We start from the raw sequence: 7,945 nt of genomic DNA, 5'->3' as shown, positions 1-7,945 counted from the left end.
TGAGGGAGGGAGGTGCCTGGGCGGCTCCGGGGGAGGGACCCGCCGCGTCCCGGCGCCCAGGGCAGCGGCGGCGCCGCAGGCACCACCCGACAGCCGGCCGGGAGGAAGGGGCGGGGCCGAGCCGCCGAGGGGCGGGGCGCGCCGGGGAAGGGGCGGGGCCGGCGCGCCGCCCGCAGGCAGGCGCGGGCAGGAGCGGGCGGGGGAGGGCCGGGCCGAGGCGCGCCGCGCCCAGGCGGGAGCCGCCGCCGCGGGAGCGGAGGGCGAAGGCCGCGCCGCTGCGGGGCCCGCTTTTGCCGGGAGCCCTCGGCACAGCTCCCCGGGGGCCGCGGGAGGGCAGCCAGGTCCGGCCGAGCGGCAAACCGGCGGCGGTCATGGGCTACCACCCCCCCGCCCCCCCCTTCCCTATCGCCACGGGCTGCGGCGACAGAGCTTCTCCGTCGGGATAGGTGACGTACGGGAGGCTGGGGGCAGAGGGGGGCAGGCAGGCGAGTTCCTGGTATTAGCCATGTGCTTACCTTGAGAAACATCCTTTGAGTCAGACACTGAAATTACGTGGTGCCGAGCGTCTCCGTGACCTCATGCGAAATTCGCCTCTAGCTGTCCTGTTCAGCGGGGCAAGGCTGAGGAGCACTTCTGCGGTAGTGCCGTATTAGACAGATCACATTAACGTTAAAACAGGTTACGTGACCACTTTCCCGTAATACTATGCTAAGAAAGTTAAAGACGCTGCAAAAATCAGTACAGCTTAATTCAAGCTAATTCAGCAAATACAGAAATTGCCATCTTCCGACAACCTCCAACGAGAATGAATATCCATCTGGTCATACAAGCGCTCAAAAATAAAGTAATCCTTCCCCCAGACAGACTGAAGCAGAGTTAAACCACAGTGAACACAAAGAGAAATTAAAAAAAAAAAAAAGACAGAAGCCATCAAAGGTTCATCAGCCCTGCCATCACCAATATGCATTCTGGTTTCCCACTAGGCTTAACAGTGATGCTGCTTACCTATAATACGCATTGGTGGGGTCAGCAAGGCAAGTATAAAATTCCTGAAGATGAAAAAGCTTTGTGTACTAAGCGTTATCTAATAAAATGCATCTGTTTTACACTTGGTATTTAACTTAATTGCATAAAAACAGTCACAGTAATGAAATAGGTGGCACTTCCTTTAACAGCTTGCCACTTAACGACATCAAAGCCCAATGCCACTGAAATCCATACCCCACTGCCAGTTAATGAAGGTCTTAACATGAAAGCCTATGCAAAGAGCAAAACCAAGCTGCTGACAGGAACAGGAATGGTGCAAATATGCTGGGATCCGAGATCACTAGCACATACCCACAGCACAGCAGGCAGTAATGATTATTAATTATTTAAGACAAGAACATAAGAGCTCCAGCATAAGCTGAAAAAAATATGCAGAAGCATTGCTCTGGGATCCTCCAGTTGGATTACTGTTAATTAGCACAGTACATGAGTCTGAGGGAAAGATCTAAAAGCATCTTATGCTAGTAGGAGCGTATAATTAAGCCATCATTTGCATCTTTGCAATAGTATGAATTTTCTTACTGATAACATCATGGGCAAAACACCATTTTATGACTAAGTATTGTCTAGCTCTCCTAATTTAGCTGGCTGACTGTACAACAGCGTAATGCAATCTTACATAGTATCAATTTAACATCCTGCATTTATTTAGAAAGGGTTTTAGCAGAGAGAGATACTATAAGGCTTCCTCTACCTTTGGAGAATTTTAAGATTTATTTTCTTAAAACACTGAGTCTGAATCAGCTTCTGCCCCATCTTAGTTTGTTACCATCAAGCTTACTGAGATGTTTTAGCTATCAAGCAAGGTGACATCTTACCATTATAGTAGTCACTCGTATCATCGTAAGACATGATGGATGCTCAAGGGACCTCTTAACTCCTAGTTCCGCAACAGATTTAGCAGAATATTGTTCATGTCTCATGGGAATGCACAGACCTTCACAAAGTAAACAGAAGATACCAGTGCACTGCACTTGATCAAATCTATTATCTTACCAATCATCACGCTACTTGCCCCAACCACAAAATGGGAAGAATACAGCTTATCAGCAGCAGGGGAACGTTAGGAAGTTGAATTATCTAAAGGTTAAGTCTTTCTAACATTTTTTACAAGTATTGTGTAAAGATTAGATTTTTGTAAAATAATATCCAACAGATTAAATGGATTTTTCTTTTCAATAGCTTCTAATCTCTTTTGTTTAATGAGGCTGCTGTTTGTTCTAGTTAGCCAAAACTTCATGAAACCTCCTCTGAATCCCTGCTTGACTCACAAAAATTCTCTCAATTCACTCTGTCCTTCTCTGATCTCCAATTCTTTCTTAATCAGCTCTGAAATTCATTTAGGATTCCTTCACAGTACAGCTGTTTCCACCCTCCAAGTCCTTCTGTATTTGTTGGCATCTCCCTCTCATTAAGAGCTTCCAGCAGCATCTGTACACACAAGCCCTGCTTTCATTATCCGATTTAATCACATGCAACAATAATGAGAACTGTTTCTCTCGAAGATGTGTATGGTACCCAATGAGAGAATTGTTTTAGTCTGGAATCTTTTTTTCTTTTGGTAATCTTTTATATACATCAAAATCTGCTCTGATGCAGAAACAGTACAGTGTTTCCTGAAAATTAAATGCAGTTCAACCAATCAACTCTTTGCATATCTGGGACATTATAATAAATGATGTAGGGTCACAACAGTCAGTTGAAATTTCCATGACTAGAGGCAAGCACAACATGCGTAGATTAGAGAGAGTATACTAGAAAAGTAAAGAAATGGTTCAGCTGCCTTAGTTACAATATTTAATGTTTCTACAGACTGTGCAGTGAGGAGGTATGCAGAGGTATTTTAGAGGGATGGGCAAAAAAGGCCTTTAGTGTAAAAAAGGCTATGACAATCTTTTGGGTTTTTTAATCCAGACGTTGTTTGTATGGTAAGAAACCTTCTCAGCTGCATATTTTATTCAAACCCAGAAGCATTCCCAGATGAAATTTGGTATTTACAAAGTTGCAAAGCACACTCTTTTAGGACAACATTACAGAACTTAATTTCAACCTTCACCTTACAAAGATATTAACTGAACAATCAAAAGAAGAACTATTTACCCAGACATTAACACTTCTGTCCACAGGATTTGCAGGTGGTTCTGCCTGATGGTTTTCAGTACATCTGCAATTATTACCAACCCATTTTTGGAGGCATGTCGAAAACATGATCCTAAATATTATCAAGCAGCAAACTATTATGATAGCAAGATCAAAAGAGATGTCCATGATTAGAGCTTATTTTAAAAAGAAACCTGCTATTAAATATATCATGAACACATTACTGAGTTAAATTACAGTAGATATTTCAGTGCATGATACAGCAACGCTTTACATATAGTTATATCCACTAACCTTATGTCTGCATTTCCTCTTTTAAGACCTTATTTTAGAGACTACTTATTCTGAAATATTTTTATTTATCCTGTCAGATAGTGTCAGATACTTTAGGCCATCTTTTCAGATGCTCTGAACATCAGCAGCTCCTGCTTGACTGAGGTGGGAAGCTTGGATATTTAAAAGTTATGGGAGAGAAACCTTGGGCAACATAGACTCCAGTAATTCTCCCCTCTCTCTCACAGGTGTAAAACCCTATTAAAGTAAAGTTAAAAAACCCCTACAACCTCATAGCAAGACAAGGTGTCACATTTTCCATGACTTCTAAAGAAAAACTCCAATATGAGCACTCCTATTCCTCTCTCGGGTAGCTAAGCAGACAGAACTGAAGTAAGAGTTTACTTCCCTAATAGAAAAGACTTCCCCAGAACTCTGTGAGGATAATTTAAAAGTGATGGAAGGGGGGAAACTGGACAATGCCTGCAGGCTTTTATTTCTTTACCATGTAAAAATTGCATTTGTCCTTATATAGGAAGGGAATGGCCATACTGGAAACAAAACCAAATGGTTATTTTTAATTTGCCTACCATTTCAGCCACTAATGATACAGCCTTAAATGCCTGGTCAGTAGGGTATCATTAATACAGAAATCTCTATCAAAATTAATTCAATTTTAACAGGCAAGGTTACATGATGAACTAAGGGATTTCTTAAGATATCTTGTATTTTTCCTTTAAGACAAAGGTAATTTGCTACTTTTCCATTCAAGATCAAAGAAGGGAAATAATACAAGGAGACAAAGACAGAAGAGAGACAGAGCATTTGAAGCTTCAATTTTGTAACACTTTTTGTTTTAGATCAGTACAATCACTAGATTCACCTTCTAGAGAAAGAAGATTTTAAAAGGGAAGTTATATATGGCCAAAAAGAACTCTGGGCAACTTTGCTGATGTGTTTAAAGCTACTGTACTTTATAATTCTTATTTCAGAAGTAAAATGATAAACAAAAAACAAAGCAGTTTTAAACTTCAAAGCAATGTATGATCAATAACAACTTCATAGCACTCGATATTCAAGTATCCTAATCTGTATTTTACTCCAGGAGAGAAAGATGTATAGAGAATAAGTGATGTGCTTGGGTCTAATGCTGAAGCGGGGATGGAACTCAAACATCACAAGCTTGTACATTAAACAACAAAAACATGCTTTCATTTAGGAGTTGTTCTTTTGTTACTAGTTTTTATCTGAGCAAATGATTATTATGATAAATAGATTATGGACTTTTTTCTAGCCCCTGCAGAAACATTTGAGGTACTAGTGGAGGTACATCCCAGGATTATTTGGAAAAATATTTAGCACAGCACACCAATTAACTTACTATGCCTCTGAAATTAATCTAACCACTTCAAGTAGCTTACTTCAGAACTATTTGCTAGGGTCAACATATGAATAGCTTCATACTGGCAACAGCTTCCTTGTTAAATTACATTTATAGTCAGGGCATTCTGCAGGACATATCCAGCCTCTGGGTTACAGCTCTGCTTTCTGACCCTTCACAACTTTTGAGAAGGCAAGTCTGGCCTGGCATACTGAATCTTGCAATAATATTGGTCACTGATCTCAGTCTCATCTTTGTTCATCTAAATCATGAGAGATCTTTTCAAGAACAAAAGGATAAAAAAGGTTAAAAAAGATAGTCAGTCAAGGATAAATTTAATAGGAATTTTACAACTGCCTGCAGTACAGAAACTTTGAAAAAATCTTGAAATATTTGCAAATCCATTAAAAAAAGAGTTTCTCCTGGAAACATACACCTCTCAAACTACAAGGAAAAAGATTTCCCTACTGTACTGTAAACTTACTGTGATCTGTGGGGGTGCTGAGAGATTTAATTTACATACTAATGCTGCAAGCAGGTTGGGGGATGTGGAGGGAGAAGAATTACTTAGCACCAGTAATGAGCAGAAAGGAAAAGAAGGCAGCTACAGTCCCCATGGACTGTTTTGTTTTCAATAATTTTAGACTGTCTAATAACGCCTTTTAATAAGCTGCTCCCAGCTATAAAGCTGCAATCAGCCTTTGTCAGAGAACATAATACTGCCCCAGACAGGAAAATAGTTCTCGTATAATGGACAAAAGACCCCATCTAAATAAAAGCTTCTTAAAAAAAAAAGAAAGGAGAAAAAAGTTCCATCAGTGAAAGACATAAATTATGCTGTCTATACTGTGTATCCTTTCATTTCTAAAATACTAGATTTCAAAAGGATATCTATTAAAGTAAAACACATTGTAAAAAACACATTTTCTGGTTTACTCTACTCCAGTCCTAGTTTACAATTAGACAAACTTGCTTATTTATAGGATATTTATGCCCTGTAAGTGCAATCTAAATTATGACCGATCATGTTAATTTTCTGATTATTGTCTACACTACACACTTAGTCTCTAAGTGACTACTATGTGACACTGAGATTAACATTGCAATAGGCTATCCAAATTTAAGACTATTTCCACTCCACTCACTCAATTCAATGGCAGTTCTTACTGAAGCTCAAGTCTAGCTATAAAAGCCTACAATATATATCTGATAGGTAAAACACAGATGTTCGACTCCGTTAAACATAGGATTCCTCAAAACAGCTGGTCACCTTCACTGCTGACAAACAGAAGTTCGACTCTACTGTTGCCAAAAACAGCTGTGCCACCATAAACTGGAACTGAATCCACCCAACATTTGGGTTTAAAACTTGGTTTATAAACCATTACTAAGTCTAAAAGAATTCAATATCATCCTTTTAGTACATGTATTTCTTAATTTTTATAATTCAAAGCACTAAAAAGATGGAAACGACCACTTTTTTCCTAGGAATTCTTCTGAGATGGCAGTTAGCACATTTTACAGGTCAGTTCAGAAACATGCCTAAAACTTAAATAAGACATGTAGCCAAAGAAAAAAATCGCAACCACTAAAACCAACGGAAAATCTGTTTGTCCTGAAAACACACCTATCACCTTAGCAATATAGGTAGACATCTTCATTTAACCTCTTTTTAATGTCATTTGCTGGAGAGTTAGCATAAACCACCATGGCATTTGGTTATTGTACTTTGCCCTCATTTAAGGAAAAATAAATTTATCACTTAGAAAAAACAGAACATTTGTGGAGTTTAAGCAGCAAAATGGTAGCTTTCTTCTCTTGATACACTTCTGCCCCACCTTACGGGAAGGAGAACTGACTGTATCTATGACTGGCAAGTCACACTTTCTCTGAGGGGTGCCAGATAATAATAGCATGTCAACACACTCACAGCCAAATTTCTCCTTTTGCCAATCAGATTTCATAATGCTTCCTCCGCTTCTGAAGCTCTCCAAAGAAAGGAAGTGCTAACTCCCTGTAAAACATATAGTCCAAAGGATCCAAAACTGTCTAATGTTTGAACTCTTTTTGCACAGAAATAGAGGGTAAATTACTTTTTTTGCATGAAGTCACTTTTTTTGCATGGTGGGGTTTTTTTTTTTTTCATTTTTTGTTACAGCTAGAAGCTGTATACTTTAGCTAGTGGTAAAAGAAGAAAGGGAACAAGTATGAAATTCAGTTAAGAAATGCCTTTTTTTTTGGTTGCCAATATCATTAGATCAGTGCCTGAATATATAACCAGGGTAGGGCAGACCTGAAATGCACATTTATCAAGCTGAAAAAATCTCAGTGAAATACAGGCTTCCAATCAGCTCAGCTCAGACAAAATGCTAACAAGTACTGAATTAAAGTGTGAAGCAGCTAGTACTTCAAGAACAAGATCCCTAATATTGATTTTACACAAAAATAGCTTATCAGGAAATTAAGCACACATCTAGAGTCCCAAGTAGTTTCTCCACATTCAGAGCTAGAAATTCAACAATAGGAGATTTTAAATCCTCCTACACTCTGAGATTATTGAGGATTCTAACTCCTCTGCAGAGGCCCAGACCCTCCTCTCTCCACAGCACCACCATCTGATAAACAGACTGAGCAACACTTGCACCGATCACATAATGAGAGCTTTCCCCCCCTTTCTAAACTTGTTTCTACTTGCAAGCTATTTCACGCTATCTCAGAAATACTGCAAAATAATGGTAGCATGTAGTTCTACACCCACAGCTAAAGTACAAGGTCACAGAAAAGGCTTCTCATTGCCATTTCCTAGCAATTCCAGGTCTTTCAATACACAAGGTTAAACTACTCCAGAAGCCTCCCTACAGGGCTTCCATTGTTTGTCAGTCAAGGCTAGGACACAATGGTGCTCATTCATGTGCACAGCAAACAAGCAGCTAAGGGCCAATGATCACTATACAGTCTCATTTTGGTTCTTCTGCAAACAGTTTGTAGAAAGATGGCATTTCAAATGAACTACGTCAATTTTTCAAAGCTTCAGTGCATTCCTAGTACAAGCCTCTTAGTAGGGAGTCCAGACAAAAATTAAGACAACTTGAGAGCAACGTGAAGAATCACCCAAAAACCCACTCTCTCATTAGGACGGCTCTT

The sequence above is a fragment of the Haliaeetus albicilla genome, chromosome 4 (assembly GCF_947461875.1).
Source record: "Haliaeetus albicilla chromosome 4, bHalAlb1.1, whole genome shotgun sequence".
Taxonomy (NCBI): Eukaryota; Metazoa; Chordata; class Aves; order Accipitriformes; family Accipitridae; genus Haliaeetus; species Haliaeetus albicilla.
Note: the sequence above shows the minus strand (reverse complement) of the source record.